Source organism: Nomascus leucogenys, chromosome 21 (genome assembly GCF_006542625.1).
Source record: "Nomascus leucogenys isolate Asia chromosome 21, Asia_NLE_v1, whole genome shotgun sequence".
In the NCBI taxonomy this organism is placed as follows: Eukaryota; Metazoa; Chordata; class Mammalia; order Primates; family Hylobatidae; genus Nomascus; species Nomascus leucogenys.
Genome location: NC_044401.1, coordinates 56,494,673 through 56,517,012, shown reverse-complemented (window position 1 = coordinate 56,517,012; position 22,340 = coordinate 56,494,673). Strand labels below are relative to the sequence as shown.

The 22,340-nt window shown below is 44.4% G+C and overlaps 1 long non-coding RNA gene across 1 annotated transcript in view; it reads right to left on the bottom strand.

The window, feature by feature from the left end:
- Nucleotides 1-3,427: 3,427 nt before the first annotated feature.
- The window catches only part of LOC115832121, a 42,771-nt gene continuing 23,858 nt past the window's right edge, over nt 3,428-22,340 (bottom strand). Inside the window, exon 5 of the long non-coding RNA XR_004027561.1 lies at nt 3,428-3,641. This is a non-coding gene — a long non-coding RNA (uncharacterized LOC115832121). The remainder of the gene's footprint in view (nt 3,642-22,340) is intronic.

Here is a 22,340-nt window from a genome sequence, read left to right as displayed (position 1 = left end):
AAGGTCTCTGAGGTCATTCAGGGAAAAGAAGAAAGTCCAGCACAATTCTACCGGAGACTGTGTGAGGCCTGTCGTATGTATACTCCCTTTGATCCCGACAGCCCTGAAAATCAGCACACGACTAACATGGCTTTAGTCAGTCAAAGCACAGAAGACCTGAGAAGAAAGCTGCAGAAACAGGCTGGGCTTGCAGGGATGAATACATCACAATTATTAGAAATAGCTAACCAGGTGTTTGTAAACAGAGAGGCGGTAAGCCATAAGGAAAACCGCAGAGAGAATGAACGTCAGGCCTGGTGACCCGCCGACCTGTTTGTTAGCTGCAGCAATCAGATGGGTCCCCCCAGAGAGGCAAGGGAAGGGGGGCCCTGGGAAAGAAACTCAGCTTGGCTGTCAGAGTTTCCAGCATAACCAGCGTGCTTATCGTAAAGAAATAGGACACTGGAAGAACCAATGCCCTCAGCTAAAAAGAAAACAAGGTGACTCAGAGCAGGAGGCCCCAGACAAGGAGGAAGGGGCCCGGCTCAACATGGCAGAAGGGTTATTGGACTGAGGGAGACCGGGCTCAAGTGTCTCCAAAGAGCCTCTGGTCAGAATGACAGTCGGGGGTAGAGACATTGATTTTCTTGTAGATACCGGTGCTGAACACTCCGTAGTAACTGCCCCGGTCGCCCCCTTATCCAAAAAGACTATTGACATAATCGGAGCCACGGGGGTTTCAGCCAAGCAAGCTTTGTGCTTGCCTTGGACTTGTACGGTAGGAAGACATAAAGTGATTCATCAGTTTTTGTACATGCCTGACTGTCCCTTACCCTTGTTGGGAAGGGACTTGCTTAGCACGCTGAGAGCCACTATCTCTTTTACAGAGCAGGGCTCTTTGCTGCTAAAGTTCCCCGGAACGGGAGTCATTATGACCCTTACGGTCCCCCGAGAGGAGGAATGGAGACTTTCCTTCACTGAGCCGGGCCAAGAGATAAGACCAGCTCTGGCTAAGCGGTGGCCAAGAGTACCGGCGGAAGACAACCCTCCAGGGTTGGCAGTCAATCAAGCCCCCTTACTCACAGAAGTTAAGCCTGGGGCCCAGCCGATTAGGCAAAAACAGGACAGCGACGGTGAGAGCGCTGAATCCTAACCACTAGACCACCAGAGGAACTTACAGGCTTGTGGGAAATAGGTTGCCTACCATTAGAAATGGGTTGGCCATCAGAAGGAAGCCTGGACAGGTCCCTTCTTTCTAAGGTGTGGCACAAGGTAACTGGTAAAGGATACCTAGAGCAGTTCCCATACATAGACACTTGGTGACAGCTGGTGCTAGACCCCCCACAGTGGCTAAGCGGGCAGGCAGCAGCAATACTAGTAGCAAAGGGACAGATAGCTAAGGAAGGATCCCTCTCCACCCACCCAGGTAAATCAACTCCTGAAGTTCTGTTCCACCCAAGATCAGAAGATCCATTGCAGGAGATGGCACCAGAGATCCAAGTGCATCATGTTAACACCGGAAATTGACTGTAAGGTTTATGAGAAGTCTCTGTGCAACTCACCTGTAAGTCTACAATTATGTCAAAATTTAGAAAGTAATATATCCTTTTGTAACAAGTCAAAGCTCAAAGCCTACAGGAGGTATGAAAAACTTCACTCTCTCTTCCCCACCTCAGGCCCATCCCTTGAAGTGACCAGTTGTTGTTAACCTTAGGGTTCTTTTTTCTTGTAAAGATGCTAGAAGAACACTTTTTTTTTTTTTTTAATTTAGATGGAGTTTCACTCTTGTTGCCCAGGCTGGAGTGCAAAGGCATGATCTCAGCTCACTGCAACCTCCACCTCCCAGGTTCAAGCGATTCTCCTGCCTCAGCTTCCTGAGTAGCTGGGATTACAGGCATGCACCACCATGTCCGGCTAGTTTTTGTATTTTTAGTAGATACAGGGTTTCGCCATGTTGGGCAAGCTCGTCTCGAACTCCTGACCTCAGGTGATCCGCCTGCCTCGGCCTCCCAAAGTGCTGGGATTACAGGCATGAGCCACCGCGCCCGGCCTGGCACACGTTTTTATATATACACATTGATTGGGTTCTTCACTTTGGTTTTTGTTTACTTGATTGCTTTTAAAAAATGGGTCATCGTGAAAAGCAAAGGTAAATATTTACTGATTAAGCCTTTAGAGAAGTCTCTTTAAAAAGCTCTAAAAGGGGATTCCAGGATCCTATAGAGAAGGATTGGAGGATGCCCACAGAAACATGCTGGAACCCTCTTCACCCCTGACTTCTGAGGCTCTCAAAGTCTCTGCTGAAGACCCTCTCCTCTATATCTCCACAATATCCCCTACCTCGCAGGGATTTGCTTCCCCGTTTATTCATCAGAACGCACCCCCAGCACTCTAAGTACTCTGTTTATTCCATTCATCTGTGACTGCTTCCCTAGCCTTAAACCTTCTCAGCTCCTGCAAATGCCCCAGTCCAGGCTGTAGCAGGAGTTCACCATCAGAGTCCAAAGAAAGTAACAAAGGATCCTTCAAGGTGTCAGGGAAGCTGGGAATATGCCGGTATCTTTGTTCTTGCCACACTTTATTTGACTCAACTTTCTTTCAAGTCAAGAGGGCTGTGTGGTGGCATTGCTCAGCATTTTTAGACATAACCCATCCCAGAGAAATTATATCCCATTCTTTGCAATAAACATGGGTCCAAAATTGATGTGAACCTTGGAGACTTAAGGGAAGGGGATATTTGCTGCCATAGTCAGCAAACAGCATCCCAAGAGAAGAAGGGAGTCCACAGCAGTGACAAGAGGTCAAATTGCGCTCTCAGGGTAATGAACAGTGTCACTGATGGCCTTGGAGGCAGCAGTCCCCAGAATCCAGTCATTCTTAGGACCAATGAATCACAACTCCTGTTTATCTCCCTAGACACAGGCAGTGTCAGCCTATGATCTGATGTCTCCCACAGCTCAAGGGAATCTAAAGGCAGACCTGGGCGCCCTTATTCTGATTTCTGTTTGGCAAAGATTCAAGAACAAGTACCTTATATGAAAAGTGCAAAGAAAATTGGCAGGGGTTAGGAATTGGTACAGGAAAAAGAAGGTGCCAATAAACGCTGATCAAACCAGCTGCCATTGTGGATGACTGGCGTGTGATCCTGCTGGGGCCCTCTAGGAGGCAGGGTTGGGCACTCATAGGAGAGATCAAAAAGATGTCCTCAAGATAATTGCTTTTGATACTTGGTCATAGCAACCACAAAAACAATTAAACTCAATTTCACAAAAGTCAGTACTCATCTTACATGGTTGCTGTGAGAGTTAAAGAGCTAATGTATACAAAGTGCCTAAATCAGAGTTCAGCATTTAAAATACCCTCCACCCTACAGAAATAAATTACACTAGCCGTTTATTGAAATATATATATATATATAATCTAACAAGGTTATTTATATGAAAGTGCTTACTCACCCAAGGCTGCTAGAAAAAACAGTTGATGCCACACGCATAACGGAGTCTCTCAGAGCTACCACAGGTGCCAAGCAGTGGCTGTGGAAAGTGACGATAGGGCTGGATTGTTCTGAGGATACATCTGGAGCAATTTTCCAAAGACAGAATATGTGCTGGATTCTACTTTCCATTTGAAAGCCATCTCAGTGGGTGGAATGAGCATTCCTTCTTTAAGAAACCAATAAAGGGGGAAAAAATTATATATTTTGAATAAGTGTTGGAAAGGGGAAATCACATATTTTGAATAAGTAATCTATTGCACTCATACCTACGGGCCGTTTACTTTCTTTTTTTTTTTTATCTTGAAAATTTATATTTAATTATTTTGTAAATGCAATAAAAAAGCTGAAACACATTGGGAGTATATGCAACATACTGCCTTACTCTGTTTTGTGTTACTTTAACCAAATATCAAAGACTGGTTCATTTATAAAGAACAGAAATGTATTGCCTCAGAATTCTGGAGGCAGAGAAGTCCAAGACTAAGGCACCAGCACTTGGTCTGCTAAGGGCATTCTGGCCTTGTCTCCATAGGGCAGAAGGTTAAAAAGCAAGCTGGCCAAATGCTGGATAAAGCCTCTTTTATAAAGACCTTCATCCCATTCATGATCAAGAAGTTCTCACGGCCTTCTCACCTCTTAATGAACCCACTTCTTCACATTGGCAACACCTGAATTGGCAATACCTTCACATTGGCAACACCCGAATTTTGGAGAGTCCCTGTTCAAACCATAGTGAATACCATGTAGACACAATAGTTTACTCCACAAAGTATACAATGAGCAATATAATTATTTGAAAAGATGTTTTTATAGATGATAAAAATCATCATGACTTTTTGGCATTAAAACAAATTACTTATTTTTAGGTCAGGCTATCTGGTGTTATTAGAACGGTCATTTATTTTAAAGACATATATTTAACCTCTTGATGGTATTTACATAGTAATGTCTGTTTTATGCCCAAAGTGCTGCAAATTTTGAAAAACTTATGATTTAAGCACGCTGCTGGCCTAAAATAGTTATCTTTTCAATCAAAAGTGTTTTAGAGTCTGTTCAGTTGACTTTAGTTTTAGTTCGCATAATAACTATTCCATTAGTTCACATAATAACTACTCCATTAACCCATATTTGCAATGCTCTCAAGTATAACATATGCAACTCTGCAAGTAAAAAGAACATACATATGTAAAATAAATAATGTAACTGACTAGATGTCAAATTTGTTTTCTCTCTCTGTAGGTGTGTAAGATCTGTTCATATAGATTTTTTGCTAAAAGTTGTGTTTAACAAATCTTCCTTATAAATATAAATTTTAAAAATGTCTGATTATAAAACTGAATCTGTTGACTGAATTTAAGGTTTAAGACATTACAAACATTTTAATTATTTTATTTATACATTTAGCAAATAATCCAACCTTTTAAATAAACTTTTAAGAGTAGATACAGCCAAATATCCAGGACTCAAAACTCTAAGATAGCATAATAAATAAATAATAAATAATGATGAATCAAAGCACTGAAAAAAATATGAAATGAGAAATTTGTGCCTTGGGGATCTAACCTACAGAGAAACAAAGATAAGAATTACAGTGAACTTTTTATTTTTTTTTTTTTACATTTAGGTGCATGATCCCTTTTTTTTTTTTTTATTATACTTTAGGTTTTAGGGTACATGTGCACAATGTGCAAGTTTGTTACATATGTATCCATGTGCCATGTTGATTTCCTGCACCCATTAACTCGTCATTTAGCATTAGGTATATCTCCTAATGCTGTCCCTCCCCCCTCCCCCAACCCCACAACAGTCCCTGGAATGTGATGTTCCCCTTCCTGTGTCCATGAGTTCTCATTGTTCAATTCCCACCTATGAGTGAGAACATACGGTGTTTGGTTTTTTGTCCTTGCGATAGTTTACTGAGAATGATGTTTTCCAGTTTCATCCATGTCCCTAAAAAGGACATGAACTCATCATTTTTTATGGCTGCATAGTATTCCATGGTGTATATGTACCACATTTTCTTAATCCAGTCTATCGTTGTGGGACATTTGGGTTGGTTCCAACTCTTTGCTATTGTGAATAGTGCCGCAATAAACATACGTGTGCATGTGTCTTTATAGCAGCATGATTTATAGTCCTTTGGGTATATACCCAGTAATGGGATGGCTGGGTCAAATGGTATTTCTAGTTCTAGATCCCTGAGGAGTCGCCACACTGACTTCCACAATGGTTGAACTAGTTTACAGTCCCACCAACAGTGTAAACGTGTTCCTATTTCTCCACACCCTCTCCAGCACCTGTTGTTTCCTGTTTTTTTAATGATGGCCATTCTAACTGGTGTGAGATGGTATCTCACTGTGGTTTTGATTTGCATTTCTCTGATGGCCAGTGATGATGAGCATTTCTTCATGTGTTTTTTGGCTGCATAAATGTCTTCTTTTGAGAAGTGTCTGTTCACGTCCTTTGCCCACCTTTTGATGGGGTTGTTTGTTTTTTTCTTGTAAATTTGTTTGAGTTCATTGTAGATTCTGGATATTAGCCCTTTGTCAGATGAGTAGGTTGCAAAAATTTCTCCCATTCTGTAGGTTGCCTGTTCACTCTGATGGTAGTTTCTTTTGCTGTGCAGAAGCTCTTTAGTTTAATTAGATCCCATTTGTCAATTTTGGCTTTTGTTGCCATTGCTTTTGGTGTCTTAGACATGAAGTCCTTGCCCACGCCTATGTCCTGAATGGTATTGCCTAGGTTTTCTTGTAGGATTTTAATGGTTTTAGGTCTAACATTTAAGTCTTTAATCCATCTTGAATTAATTTTTGTATAAGGTGTAAGGAAGGGATCCAGTTTCAGCTTTCTACATATGGCTAGCCAGTTTTCCCAGCACCATTTATTAAATAGGGAATCCTTTCCCCATTTCTTGTTTTTGTCAGGTTTGTCAAAGATCAGATAGTTGTAGACATGCGGCATCATTTCTGAGGGCTCTGTTCTGTTCCATTGATCTATATCTCTGTTGTGGTACCAGTACCATGCTGTTTTGGTTACTGTAGCCTTGTAGTATAGTTTGAAGTCAGGTAGCGTGATGCCTCCAGCTTTGTTCTTTTGGCTTAGGATTGACTTGGCGATGCGGGCTCTTTTTTGGTTCCATATGAACTTTAAAGTAGTTTTTTCCAATTCTGTGAAGAAAGTCATTGGTAGCTTGATGGGGACGGCATTGAATCTATAAATTACCTTGGGCAGTAAGGCCATTTTCACGATATTGATTCTTCCAACCCATGAGCATGGAATGTTCTTCCATTTGTTTGTATCCTCTTTTATTTCATTGAGCAGTGGTTTGTAGTTCTCCTTGAAGAGGTCCTTCACATCCCTTGTAAGTTGGATTCCTAGGTATTTTATTCTCTTTGAAGCAATTGTGAATGGGAGTTCACTCATGATTTGGCTCTCTGTTTGTCTGTGATTGGTGTACAAGAATGCTTGTGATTTTTGTACATTGATTTTGTATCCTGAGACTTTGCTGAAGTTGCTAATCAGCTTAAGGAGATTTTGGGCTGAGACAATGGGATTTTCTAGATATACAATCATGTCACTGCAAACAGGGACAGTTTGACTTCCTCTTTTCCTAATTGAATACCCTTTATTTCCTTCTCCTGACTGATTGCTCTGGCCAGAACTTCCAGCATTATGTTGAATAGGAGTGATGAGAGAGGGCATCCCTGTCTTGTGCCAGTTTTCAGAGGGAATGCGTCCAGTTTTTGCCCATTCAGTATGATATTGGCTGTGGGTTTGTCATATATAGCTCTTATTATTTTGAGATACGTCCCATCAATACCTAATTTATTGAGAGTTTTTAGCATGAAGGGTTGTTGAATTTTATCAAAGGCCTTTTCTGCATCTATTGAGATAATCATGTGGTTTTTGTCTTTGGTTCTGTTTATATGCTGGATTACATTTATTGATTTGCGTATGTTGAACCAGGCTTGCATCCCAGGAATGAAGCCCACTTGATCATCGTGGATAAGCTTTCTGATGTGCTGCTGGATTCAGTTTGCCAGTATTTTATTGAGGATTTTTGCATCAATGTTCATCAAGGATATTGGTCTAAAATTCTCTTTTTTGGTTGTGTCTCTGCCTGGCTTTGGTATCAGGATGATGCTGGCTTCATAAAATGTGTTAGGGAGGATTCCCTCTTTTTCTATCGATTGGAATAGTTTCAGAAGGAATGGTACCAGTTCCTCCTTGAACCTCTGGTAGAATTCAGCTGTGAATCCATCAGGTCCTGGACTCTTTTTGGTTGGTAAGCTATTGATTATTGCCACAATTTCAGAACCTGTTATTCGTCTATTCAGAGATTCGACTTCTTCCTGATTTAGTCTTGGGAGGGTGTATTTGTCGAGGAATTTATCCATCTCTTCTAGATTTTCTAGTTTATTTGCATAGAGGTGTTTGTAGTATTCTCTGATGGTAGATTGTATTTCTGTGGGATCGGTGGTGATATCCCCTTTTTCCTTTTTTATTGCATCTATTTGATTCTTCTCTCTTTTCTTCTTTATTAGTCTTGCTAGCGGTCTATCAATTTTGTTGATCTTCTCAAAAAACCAGCTCCTGGATTCATTAATTTTTTGAAGGGTTTTTTGTGTCTCTATTTCCTTCAGTTCTGCTCTGATTTTAGTTATTTCTAGCCTTCTGCTAGCTTTTGAATGTGTTTGCTCTTGCTTTTCTAGTTCATTAATTGTGATGTTAGGGTGTCAATTTTGGATCTTTCCTGCTTTCTCTTGTGGGCATTTAGTGCTATAAATTTCCCTCTACACACTGCTTTGAATGTGTCCCAGAGATTCTGGTATGTTGTGTCTTTGTTCTCATTGGTTTCAAAGAACATCTTTATTTCTGCCTTCATTTCATTATGTACCCAATAGTCATTCAGGAGCAGGTTGTTCAGTTTCCATGTAGTTGAGTGGTTTTCAGTGAGTTTCTTAATCCTGAGTTCTAGTTTGATTGCACTGTGGTCTGAGAGACAGTTTGTTATAATTTCTGTTCTTTTACATTTGCTGAGGAGAGCTTTATTTCCAACTATGTGGTCCATTTTGGAATAGGTGTGGTGTGGTGCTGAAAAAAATGTATATTCTGTTGATTTTGGGTGGAGAGTTCTGTAGATGTCTATTAGGTCCACTTTATGTAGAGCTGAGTTCAATTCCTGGATATCCTTGTTAACTTTCCGTCTCAATGATCTGTCTAATGTTGACAGTGGGGTGTTAAAATCTCCCATTATTATTGTGTGGGAGTTTAAGTCCCTTTGTAGGTCACTCAGGACTTGCTTTATGAATCTGGGTGCTCCTGTGTTGGGTGCATATATATTTAGGATAGTTAGCTCTTCTTGTTGAATTGATCCCTTTACCATGATGTAATGGCCTTCTTTGTCTCTTTTGATCTTTGTTGGTTTAAAGTCTATTTTATCAGAGACTAGGATTGCAACCCCTGCCTTTTTTTGTTTTCCATTTGCTTGATAGATCTTCCTCCATCCCTTTATTTTGAGTCTATGTGTGTCTCTGCACGTGAGATGGGTTTCCTGAATACAGCACACTGATGGGTCCTGACTCCTTATCCAGTTTGCCAGTCTGTGTCTTTTAATTGGAGCATTTAGCCCATTTACATTTAACGTTAATATTGTTATGTGTGAATCTGATCCTGTCATTATGATGTTAGTTGGTTATTTTGCTCTTGTTGATGCAGTTTCCTCCTAGCCTCGATGGTCTTTACAATTTGGCATGTTTTTGCAGTGGCTGGTACCGGTTGTTCCTTTCCATGTTTAGTGCTTCCTTCAGGAGCTCTTTTAGGGCAGGCCTGGTGGTGACAAAATCACTCAGCGTTTGCTTGTCTGTAAAGTATTTTATTTCTCCTTCACTTATGAAGCTTAGTTTGGCTGGAGAGGAAATTCTGGGTTGAAAATTCTTTTCTTTAAGAATGTTGAATATCGGCCCCCACGCTCTTCTGGCTTGTAGAGTTTCTGCTGAGAGATCCACTGTTAGTCTGATGGGCTTCCCTTTGTGGGTAACCCGACCTTTCTCTCTGGCTGCCCTTAACATTCTTTCCTTCATTTCAACTTTGGTGAATCTGACAATTATGTGTCTTGGAGTTGCTCTTCTCGAGGAGTATCTTTGTGGCGTTCTCTGTATTTCCTGAATCTGAATGTTGGCCTGCCTTGCTAGATTGGGGAAGTTCTCCTGGATAATATCTTGCAGAGTGTTTTCCAACTTGGTTCCATTCTCCCCGTCATTTTCAGGTACACCAATCAGACGTAGGTTTGGTCGTTTCACATAGTCCCAAATTTCTTGGAGGCTTTGTTCATTTCTTTTTATTCTTTTTTCTCTAGACTTCCCTTCTCGCTTCATTTCATTCATTTCATCTTCCATCAGCGATACCCTTTCTTCCAGTTGATCACATCTGCTACTGAGGCTTCTGCAATCTTCACGTAGTTCTCGAAACTTGGCTTTCAGCTCCATCATCTCCTTTAAGCCCTTCTCTCCATTGGTTATTCTAGTTATCCATTCTTCTAATTTTTTTTCAAAGTTTTTAACTTCTTTGCTGTTGTTTTGAATTTCCTCCCATAGCTCAGAGTAGTTTGATCGTCTGACGCCTTCTTCTCTCAACTCGTCAAAGTCATCCTCCACCCAGCTTTGTTCCGTTGCTGGTGAGGAACTGCGTTCCTTTGGAGGAGGAGAGGTGCTCTGCTTTTTAGAGTTTCCAGTTTTTCTGCTCTGTTTTTTCCCCATCTTTGTGGTTTTATCTACTTTTGGTCTCTGATGATGGTGATGTACAGATGGGTTTTTGGTGTGGATGTCCTTTCTGTTTGTTAGTTTTCCTTCTACCAGACAGGACCCTCAGCTGCAGGTCTGTTGGAGTTTACTAGAGGTCCACTCCAGACCCTGTTTGGCTGGGTGTCAGCAGCGGTGGCTGCAGAACAGCGGATTTTCGTGAGACCACAAATTCAGCTGTCTGATAGTTCCTCTGGAAGTTTTGTCTCAGAGGAGTACCCAGCTGAGTGAGGTGTCAGTCTGTCCCTACTGGGGGGGTGCCTCCCAGTTAGGCTGCTCAGGGGTGAGGGACCCACTTTAGGAGGCAGTCTGTCCGTTCTCAGATCTCCAGCTGCGTGCTGGGAGAACCACTACTCTCTTCAAAGCTGTCAGTCCGACAAGGACATTTAAGTCTCCTGAATTTCCTGCTGAGTTTTTGTTTGTCTGTGCCCTGCCCCCAGAGGTGGAGCCTACAGAGGCAGACAGGCCTCCTTGAGCTGTGGTGGGCTCCACCCAGTTCAAGCTTCCTGGCTGCTTTGTTTACCTAACCAAGCCTGGGCAATGGCGGGCGCCCCTGCCCCAGCCTCGCTGCCGCCTTGCAGCTTGATCTCAGACTGCTGTGCTAGCAATCAGCGAGACTCTGTGGGCATAGGACCCTCCGAGCCAGATGCAGGACACAATCTCCTAGTGTGCCGTTTTCCAGGCCCGTTGGGAAAGCGCAGTATGAGGGTGGAACTGACCTGATTATCCAGGTGCCGTCTGTTACCCCTTTCTTTGACTAGGAAAGGGAACTCCCTGACCCCTTGCGCTTCCCAAGTGAGGCAGTGCCTCGCTCTGCTTCGGCTCGCGCACGGTGCGCTTCACCGATTGTCCTGCACCCACTGTTTGGCACTCCCTAGTGAGATGAAACCGGTACCTCAAGCAGAAATGCAGAAATCACCAGTCTTCTGTGTCGCTCGGGATGGGAGCTGGAGATGGGAGCTGTTCCTATTCAGCCATCTTGGCTCCACCCCCGGGCCGTTTACTTTCATGGAATTAGTGGGAGCAGGTGAAATTAACGAGGTTCGACCAATGATGAAACCAGGCCCAGAATTGAAAGGGAAGGGCTGTTTATCGAGTTCCATCACGAGCACGGTATTTGGATTGTCTGAATGAATCCTCAAAGCAACACTTTGAAATAAATACCTGTACTGTGATTTTCCGCAGAATTCAACTCAGAAAGGTATAATGCATACAAAGTGCTTAACCAAGTGTTAGCACACAGTGACCGTGCAACATGTTGTAATTATACTTAGGATTACTCACCAAGGTGTCACAGCTAGTCGGGGGCAGAGCCAGGGTGTTTTGAGCACACGCATCGGGCACCCAATGCCATGTGCTTCTCAGTACTGCAGAGACCAGTCTTCCTCATTCCTCTGTCCCCACATTTACCTGGTAAATATTTTTTGGGCACCTACTTCATGTTCATCCCCAGTGCACCTCATTATTTGCAAAGTCCTCTCAAGTTAGCCATCTCCTTTGCTTCTCAATCTTGTATGGTAAGCAGAGTAGAAATTGCTCTCTGCACTTTACAAATGAGGAAACTGAGGCTCCAGAAAGTTCTGGGAGGTGCTCAGAATTCTTAGATACCTTTCCCTCAGCACTCACATGCCCACCACACACCACGCACACACACATCCCAATCACCTGAGGTTAGGGTCATTCATTTTTTTCTTCAATTGTACAAATACTATATATTATCCTACAAAACTAGAAAATTGTTAAAGCTATGATAAAGAAAAATTAGATTTTCCAGTAAGCACACTTCCCAGAGGCAGCTAGGGTCAACATCTTTGTGTATTTCAAAGGCAGTAGATTGGTAGACCAAAGGCCAAAGCCAAACCACATAATTTTTATTTGGCCAATACAGTGCTTTTAAAAGTGTAAACTATTACAAATATTTAGGGAATTTCACATAAATGTCAGGATTTCTAACCTCCATTAAGAAACTTGAAGAGCTAGCGATATGCAGCAAAAGTTGGCCAGGAGTCTTTTTTTCAGAGGGTATGTTCTCTCCAATTTGTCTCAGTCTCCACCATTCCCTATTGTATTGCAACTGGTCCAAGTCACTAACCACTGGCTCCTATAGTCATCAAAGGGGTTATAATGACTGAGTATATCTTTCCTGTCCTTTGTCTATACAAATAACTTTTCACATGTGACATCATCTTATATTAACAATTTTCACTTGACTTTATGTCATCAGCTGTTTCCGATTAGAAATTATTTTTAAATAGTATGATTATTGTTTGGCATTGTGTTACAGATGTATGTACACCTTAACTCATTTCTGATTTTTTGCCATTATAAATAACTATGATGATCTTTTTTAGACAATTTAAATTTGGATTTTTTTAAGCACATGTGAGCGTTAGATGATTGGAAGATCTCTCTTTTAAAGTCCCTGGCCCTAGAGTTAATCACATTGGTCCCCTTTCAATTCAACTCACGATCTATGACTTCAGCTACAGTGGCTATTACTTCTTAGTAATCTAACACCAAGTGCCAGCTGTCTAAGTCCAAGGCTTGAAGTGAGACTCCATGGGGTCAAGGTTTTTAGCTGTTTGCAAACATGAAAGGAGAAATCACCTGGGCCTGGTGATGCATGGAAGAGAGTGGATCAGCCTTCAGGTACATGCATCTCCTGCCCATCACACTGCCCCTGAACACAGGACAACCTGCAATGACCCATCTCATCTACCATTACTTCCACCCTCAGAGCCATGCTTTTCACACTTCCCCTTCTATCGTCAAATGTCAAAACTGATGTGGGAATTTCATCCTTCATTACTCAACATGTAGAAAAAAGCCAAAAAAAGGCTTTGAAAAAGTCAAAGTTATTGTCATCACCCAGCGCAATCACCAAAGCCTTCATTCATAGCCATAACTCACATTTGAGACAAAATTTTAACAGGGTTAGTTATCTGATATTCCAAATCACAGCAGATTAGATATAATGAATTAAGAGGGGACAGAAATTTTGGAGGCAGATGATAGTAACAAGAAGTGGTGGTTAACAATGAGAAAAGAAATGGAAACGCTACAAGAAGCATCTAAAAGATTCTAAACCACAGCAAGCTGAGGCCAGTTCTAACAGAGGCATCATCTTCAAGAGGACAAGGCAGAAATGACGAAATGGTTGAGGGCCACAAGCGATCCTCTGCACAACTTCATCTAGCTCAAGACTGAGCTGGATCTCGACTGCCCAAGCCTCTGAGGGGTGAGATGACCTGCCCCTGAGGTCACACAACAAAGTAGCATAGAGGCAGGATGAGGAACACATGTCTAAGTCCCCAGCCACTGATCCTTTCCCCACCTCCCTGCTTCATAAGTTCAGAGGTGCCAAAGGCCTGGGGCAGTCCCAGAGGAGCGTCTGGGAGCTCGAGTTGACCAATCAGAGGGAGGGGCGCGTGGGAACTCAAGCTGACCAACCAGACAGCCCTGTGGCCTGGAGCTCAGACAGGAGCGACTGGGCAATATGGACTCTGGCTCCTCAGCCAGTCTTGGACTCTACCTGCATCCTGATTTGGATGAGCTTCTTAACCCCCTAGACCCCAGTCTACTCAGCCACCAAGTAAGGATTAGAGTCCCTATCCTACCTGCCTCATGGGCAGTCTCAATGGTTAAATTTGTTAAATGTCAGGGAGTTTTAGAAACTGTTATTTTTGTGTGGACAGTTGAGCACAACAGAGGGGGAAAGACTAGACTCGCCGGCTCACAAAAACAAGACAATGCTCCATATTGCACGTAATCATTGAGCCCCCCCGCGGGACTATCCAGGAAGATTGCTCAGTGAAAAATCGATGCTGGAGCAGCTTTTGTTCTAAAACAGAGCAAAAGGAAAACTTGGCTACAAAACAGACACTGGCAGGTTACTCTATCACAAGAGAGAGTCTGCACTTATATTTTTTGCTGAGCAATTTTACAATATGATATATTCGTTTTACAGTTTTGATTTTATTTTTCAGAGAGACGTCCTTGTAAACACTGGGTGCGATTTTCACTTGGTTTATGTTAAATCCAGTGTGACCCGTTGGGGTGAGTTTTACTTTGATCTTAGCAGAGGTCACTCGTGAATGTCGCCCCATCTCTGTTTCAGTGCATCATCTGAAGACTGGTTGGATGAGAAAACTGAGGTCCGAAGCAGGTATGGAACTGTCTAACCAAGGCAACTGAATGGCAAAGATTAGATTTAGACCAAACCTTCTTTACTTCAGAGAATTTGTGGGTGTGATGGTGACTCTAAGGAGGGAAAGAAGGGTCAGAGCAGGGAGGCCAGGGCTGAAGACTTGGGCATTTTAATTGACACTGTCCATTTGAGGAGGTTGGACATTTCATCCTCTTCACGAGGAACCTTTTTAAAACTTCTTTGAGAAAAAAGCTGTATTACTCTAGCATAGATTAAACTTATGGTTCAGGGTTTTAGTCACCCAGTGATGTTCCAGGTGGGTCCTCTCTGGGCTGCTGGAAGTTTCTGGGAGGAGTCCCTGGGTGCATATTGAGATGATGTTTGTGGTGATCTGGGACCGGAGCCTTGCCTTGGTGTCAGAAGAACCGGAAGCTAAGACCTGACAGGCCATTTTTCCTGCTGCATACAGATAGCCTGTTGGCAGCAGGAGGAAATGGAGCCCTTTGGAGATTAGCAGACAACTAGGGAGATGGGGAGTGAAACAGAGAGCACCCTGGTACCACCAAACCCCTGCTCTGGTCTCTGGGGCCCTGGTTCCTGCAAGCTATTCCCCATCCATTCCTGGGCATATGAGCTCACAAAGTCCCTTGCTTCTGATGCAAACTAAAGCTATAGGAGTTATAAAGTTGCCAGTAATCAATAACTACAATGGATGGGTTCTGTGAGTTGCTCTGGGAATATTGACATCAAAGTCATCACATAAAATGTGGGGTGGAATCTTGCACTAACACTCCCGTTCAGATTGCCTTTCTTAGCCTCCCTGAAACTGTCTGACTCAGTGGACTCCTTGACCAAATAGGCAGTCGTGAGTAGAGAGAGTCAGCTTTACCTGGGTCCCAGGGAACCCAAAAGATACCCAGGGGGGTAGGGGGGTGTCCCAAAAGGTGGTAAAGGAAGTTAGATCCCAACAGTGATTTCTTTTGCAGTGACCGATGGCAGCAACAGAGCTTGCTATTTATTTGCGGGATGCCTGTTTGGATTCATCCCCAGCTGCAGTTAGAAGAAAGGAGAAGAAAAGGGAAACTCAGGGCATAGGAGGGGAGAATGCCAAACTTCACAGTTGGCACTGCACTTAAGACATCAGACTCTCAGAAACGCACCCCTGTCCAGACTGCCAATTCTTTTCATTGCAAATTAAACTTCCAGTACTCGAAGTGCTCAGCCTCTGGCAATGCCGTGAGTTTATCAAGCATCATAAGTTAGAGGTACACAGAGTTATGTGATTACAGCTCTTGGTTTAAAAACTAGGTTGAGCTGAGGGAAGAATATTACCACAAATAAGCAAACAAACCCATCAAAGAGCTAATATATATATATAAAGAGCTTATCCAAACAATCATAATGTTAAGACAATATGCAAAAGACAGGAGGTGAAAATTTCCCCAGGAGGGAATAAAAATAAGAAAATAACAGAAAAAAATGTTTGGCATCACTAAGTACTAAAGAAATGCAAGCGATGTGACACACAATAGCTATTAAATTAGCAAAAAGAATGAATAACAATAATGCCCAATGCTGGCAAGGTTGCAGCAAAGCTGTTAAGTTCAAATAATGCTAGTGGCAGGGTATTTTGGAAAGTAAGTTTCTTGAACCATAAAATGACTGATACCCTATAACCCAACAATGATCAAACTCCAAAGTATTTCTTCTAAAAGACTTTAAAAGCTAAATGCCCAAAGACATTGGCACTGCAACATAATTTGATGGCACCAAAAAAAGTTACAAAAACAATCTAAATGTCCACAGTATGAAAATAGTTCAACAAATTATAATATGTCCACCTAATGAAATATTTGGGAGCCATCTAAAACGGTAATTTTGAAGATTATGTAGCATCTTAAAGAATGTTTTTAATATGCTTAGTGCAAAAAAGAAAAGCCTATAGAAGTTGGGATTACAATTATGGAAAATTTATATACGCAGGAGTGCAACAATAAAAAGAGCTCAGGATAATGAAAAGTGCTGTACTTTGCTAGGCTAACGGAGTGTGGGTAATTTTCAGCCTCAGTTTCTGCATCAAGCAATCTGAAGCAGTGTGTTATCCCTCTCCTCTCCTTTCTCCCCTCTCTCCTTTTCCTGCAATCTGGGTTATGAATGACATAATATATGGGAAGAATGCTGCACAGTGCCACGTTACGCTCTTCTTTGCTTCTCCCTTCAGCTCAGGGTTCCTAGAGGGTGCGACCTGCAGGGTCAGGGCAGCTGCCCAGGGAGCCTGAGGTCAGGTGTGGAGGGAGCCTTCTGGCCCATGCCCAGCATGCCTCTCACTGTCTTCAAACCCAGTTTCCCAACAGGCCCTGCACCCCACACCCAACTCCTTTTTTCATCAACAGAAGACCCAGGCTTTCAGCACCCAGAGATTGTGCAGAGGAAGAGAGAGAGAGACACCGCTGGAGCCCCCACCTTGGGAAGTGCCTAAAGGTCATGCGGTAACCCCTACCCTGACTCCCAGGTTTATGGTTTATAAAGGACCTCCATGTCTTCAATCTCCCCTGAGACTCACGAGTCCTGGGAAAAGGTAAAATGAAGACTCATTTGAGAAAGAAAATTAGACCCCGAGAGGTAAACCACCCTCCCCAGTGCTGAACAGGCTATAAGAGGCAGACAGCAAGACCAAAACCCAGGCAGGATGACTCTGAAGCCCACGCTCTGTTGGCTGAATAGGAAGAAGCTGAGCTGCCTCCCACAAAGCCCAACTCCCCTTGAAACTTTCTTAACAAGAAGATGTTTTGATTAGCCAGAAATCTCCCAAGGGAAAGCATACTTGCTGTTTAGACCAAAGCTTCTCAAGCTTGAGCACCAGTCAGAATCCCCTGCAGGACATCAAAACAGATGCCGGGCCCCATTGCAGAGCTCCCAAGTCAGTGGGTCTGGGGTGAGGCCTGAGAACTTGCATGTCTGACCAGCTTCCAGGAGATGCTCATGCTGCTGGTCTGGGGACCACACGTTGAGAAGGCCTGGTTGGAAAGTCTTGATAAATGCTTGACTTTAAAGTTGTACTTGGGGCAGAAGGGAAGAAATGATTCCACATGGAAACCAAGGAGGAAATGCATCCTTCTGCTCCCCAAAGGGAAGTAAAATGAGAAAAGAGGATCGAGCAGATGGGAGGAAGGCATGGGTTTGGCAAAGTAACCCCTTCAGCGACTCCACCAACAACTTCCATGACAGTAATTAGGGTGATGAGTACTCAGTGCTAGTGGGTTGGTAGTGTGGAAACTGAGGTGACGGATTGGGTGTCATGTGGGAATAGGCTGGGACACACAGCCCACAATGGCCAGATGAGTGGGCTGGTCATCTGGATTTCAGCCAGAAATTAGCAGAAGGGCTTTGGATGTGTTGGCTATGGTGTCAGGGGACTGAGGACGTGTCATGCACCTCCTGTGGGCAGGGAGGCCCAGGAACCAAGGAAGCAGGTGGCCATCTGTGACAGCTGTCACGGCCCAGCATAAAGCTAAGCACTTCTACTTATTATATCATTCAAAAGCTGCCTCAGCCTGCAAGGTGGGAGAGGGGCCTGGGGCGGGGAGGTGAGGTTGCTGAACTTCTGCCAGCTCCCTGAACCACAGTGGCTGTCATGCCACCACCGGAGATGAATTCTAGGGAAGGCTTTGGCGTCTTTCAGGATCCTCTGTTCAAATGTCCTTCGTAAGTCCGTTTACCCATTAGTTCCACAAATATTTACAGAGCCTCTACCAGGGGCCAGGTGATGTCACACCTTCAGATGGTCATCAGCTAATGCTTTACAGGGTTTAAATTGGCAATCGGCCTGTCTCATTTTAATTTAGAATGATCAACAGAGTAAAGAAGCAGGGAGCTGAATCACAGATCTGGTGAGCTGGGACTTTAATGCTATTTGTTAGCAGCTGGTGTTGTTATTACTGTTAGGAGGGCTTGTCACAGAGGACAGCATGGTTCAGAGTTGTCTTTAGGATCTGAGACTCTGGAAAGCCAGAGTCCTTTTGTCAACAGTCAAGTCTAAGGATGGAGGGTGTGAGTATCAGGGGTGTGAGAATAGTGGGCTAGGCAGTAGAGGGCACAGGAAAGATGGGGGCGTGGGTGGCCTGGGTGCTCCAGGCTTCTGAAAATGCTCACTCTGACAAGACCTCCAGAGAAGTGTGTGCAGGACAAATCCCTGCTCATCCTTGTTCTAGGACTCTAAAGGGATAGCTCCTCTGGAAACCTAGCCAAGGAATTCATTCCCAGATCCCCAGAGACCTCCATCCTAAGGAAAGCACATTACAGTCTGTTTGGAAGTAGTTCTGTTCTCTACGTCTGATTGTGCTTGAAAGTTTTCAAAAGTCCAAACGGTGGGGGAAGTAGGTGAGAAAGAGATGTTTAACATATAACCCTGGGGAGAAGAGCAGTGGATTTTGAGCCATCAGCCCAAGTTAGAATTTGGCCTCTGCCACTTAGGAGGTATGTAAACTCAGCAAAATTATTTCCCCTCTTAAGCCTCATTTTCCTCTCTTGTGAGAGAGATGCTAACACCTACATCCCAGCCTCTGAGAGGCTATAGAGAGCAGTGATGGGAGGCCTGACTGCTGGGATTCAGATCCTCACTCTGCCATGTGCAAGCTGTGTGACTTTTGTAAGTTACCTAACCTCTCTGAGCCTCAGTTTCCTCATCTGTAAAGTAAGGTTAATAATCATAGCTATCAGACAGGAGTACTATGAGGATTAAATAAGATATAAAGCACCTAGAACAACTTTTGGCATTTAGCAAGTGCTATGTAAGTGCTTATTTATTTAAAAGATAGTCAAATGGGCTACTTAACTGTCAAACCCATCAACTGCCATTACCTCTGTAAGGGAAGGCTATAGATTTTTGGAGGGAATTTGCTCCGGTAGCAAGTACCACAGCATTTTGCTATGGGTGTGAGAAGAGGGGGTCATTCCTCTGCCTCCCAAGCCAAGTGAGGGGAAGCCCAGGAGAACTATTTGGGTAGGCTGGTGGGGAGGGCTTGCAGGATGAGGACGTAGCTGTCCTCTCCCTTGCTGGATTTCTACTGAGCTGCAGATTCACAAAGGCCACCCTAAGTGTCAACAAAGTTCATGGAGTTCTTGATGGTGCCTAATATGAGTGTCCAGGAATTGGGGGGGCAGGGGGTGGGGCGCAGGGTCATGCAAGGTAAGCCTAAGGCTGGTGGCTGGCAGGAGCCACCTACAACGGCAGAGCCAGGAGAGCAGCCTGCTAGTGTGGCAGGCCCAATGCTAGGGGCTAAATTGCATCTCCCCCAAATTCTTATATTGAAGCCCTAACTCTCAATGTGACTGTGTTTGAATTAAAGCCACAAAATTGGGAATCTGATCCAATAGAATCCGTGTCTTTATAAGAGGCACCTGAGAGCTCACTTGCTCTCCCTGCCACCTGAGGATACAATGAGAAGGTGGCCGTTTGCAAGCCAAGAATGGAGTCCTCACCTTAAACCACCTGGCCAGCTCCTGGATAATCTTGGCCCTCCAGCCTCCAGCACAGTGAGAAATAGAATTTCTGTTGTTTAAGCCCATGCAGTCTAGGGTATTTTGTTATGGCAGCCCAAGCAGACTAAGGCACCCAGGGTATGTGCCTATTCCCAAGCACCAGTACTCTGTGGAGGGCAGCCTGCCAGACTCTGGGAGTCCCAGGGGTATGTAGCCTGGGCCAGGACCAACAATCAGACCAAGAGTGCATTTGGGGAGGGTTGGAGAGAGGTCCCTGTATAGCATTCTCCAGGGGGAACTTGGGTTGGGGTGTCAGCCATTTGTCCACCCAGAAAGAGCAGTCCCAGACAGCACTAGCTGTGTGAAAAGGCCTTTCGGCCTCTTCCAGGATGCAGTGGCAGTTTAAAAAAAAAAAAAAAAAAAAAAAAAAAGCTGCAACTTGAATGATGAGACCACAGCCCTCCCCACTCCAGTCCCAGCAGGGGCAGCCTCACCTGAGGAGAGGAGAAATGCTTGGTGCTGAAAATGAAATTAAATTATAGTTGTAATGGGTTGGGCTTTCTTTACTTTTTTTTTAAATTGAAGTGTGACACTTTGCTGTCCAAAGAGTGATCCAAAATGGAGAATCGCCAGAGAGCCTGGCAGAAACGTAGTCTCAGGCCCTACCGCCTGCATTTTAACAAGAACCTCTGGTGAGTCACAAGCCCACAAACGTTTGAGAAGCGCTGGTGTAATACATGAACAGCTGCAGAAATGCCCACACACGGACACACCCAAGCAGCCGGCACCCAGATATTTACCGTACCTCCACCTCCCCAGGCGGCTCCTGGGGGCCCTTCCTGCTGGATGCCCTACAGTGGGTTTTCTTAATTAAGCCTGAAATTGAGTCTGTTCCAATTCCCCAAAGAGAACCGAAGGCTGGAGGCTCAGCCCAGAAGGTCAACAAGGGGTGGAGAGGAGCTTGAAGCAGTGGTGGGAGAGAAAACAAAGCCAAATCGGAGCCCAGCTCCTGCAGAAACCACTGTCTCTCCTCTCTAGCTCTACAGGCTTTCACTGTACCCCCTCCCTTCTGGCCTGTTGTCCAGGTTGATCTTCACAGCCACTTTAACTCCAGATTCATAAAAATGCAAATAGTGGCACCTTCCACAGTAGCCAAGCCTGGGGCTGGTGGTGGCTGCTACAGCCACAGCTGCTCCGTCAGGCAGCTTCCATTTTTCCATTGCGGATGAAAATGCGCTATTTCCTTTACATAACTTGTAATATCTTGAGTTTGCCACTCACACCTGTACAATCAGGCAGCTAAGACTTATCTGGTTGTGGTGCTACTTCTCTGAGATTCCTCCCAGCTGATTCCTTAGCACCTCAAAGATGCTGGCACATTCTCAGCAAGAAATTGGTCTCCTCCGCCCCCAGCTACCTTGCTGGGTGCCATTGGGTGAGTCTCCAGGGCTGCTTCTGTTGTTGATGGTCTGTCCTGTAGCATGGGACTCCCAAGAATCAGGCCAGGGCTACTGGCTTCCATCATCTAAAACAGGGTTTCTCCATTTCTGCACCACTGACTGTGGGGCTGGATAATCCTTTGTTGCGGGGGGCTGTCTTGTGCAGAATAGGATGTCCAGCAGCATCCCAGCCTCTATTTACCAGATATTAGGAGCACCTCTATGACAATCAAGTGTCTCTAGCCTTTGCCAAATGTCCCCAGATTGCTCCTGGTTGAGATCCACTGTTCTAAATGCATGGCCAATGCCCTGTGTGCTGGGCTGCCAGAGGGAACTGGGATGCCCTGGTGGCAGGGTTGCCCAGGAAGAAATAATCCAAGTTCCCAAGTCAACAGTGAGGATATGTTCCAACAGGTCCACTGTCACAAAGAGGGGACAAAAGTACCAACGGAGCATTTAAAGGGGAATCAGTGGCCAGGTCTTAGAATAGAGAGTTTCTTAATTTGGGTATCCCAGGAGGAGACCTTCAGACAAGGGTTCCAGAACAAGTAGCTTATATGAAAGGGGCAAGGAAGACTGACAGGGGGTAGGGAACTGATACAGGAAAAGGAAGGTGTCGATAAAGGCTGATCAAGATAACGGCCCCTGGGGGTGACTGGCCTGTGATCCTGCTGGGGACCTCTAGGCGGCAGTGTCAAGCACATGCCTCAGACTTATCTCCCCAGGCTTCCAAGGGTGAGGGAGCTCGGGTGTATATATTTATAATACACCAGTTCCCAACAGTCAGTGGTTGCTGGCTTCTCCCACAGGGCAGCAATTCCCCAAAGCAGGATCCAGGGCCCAAGGAAAGCCCTCGGCAGGGAAACATTGAGTGTCAGGCACAGGGAATCAGGCCATCGGGTCACCCAGACAGGGGATAGGGGCAAGGCACCCACAGTTCCTGTGATCCCCCCAAGATGCTCCCCTCCCTCAGCCCACCTTCAGTCCCAGGCACTGTT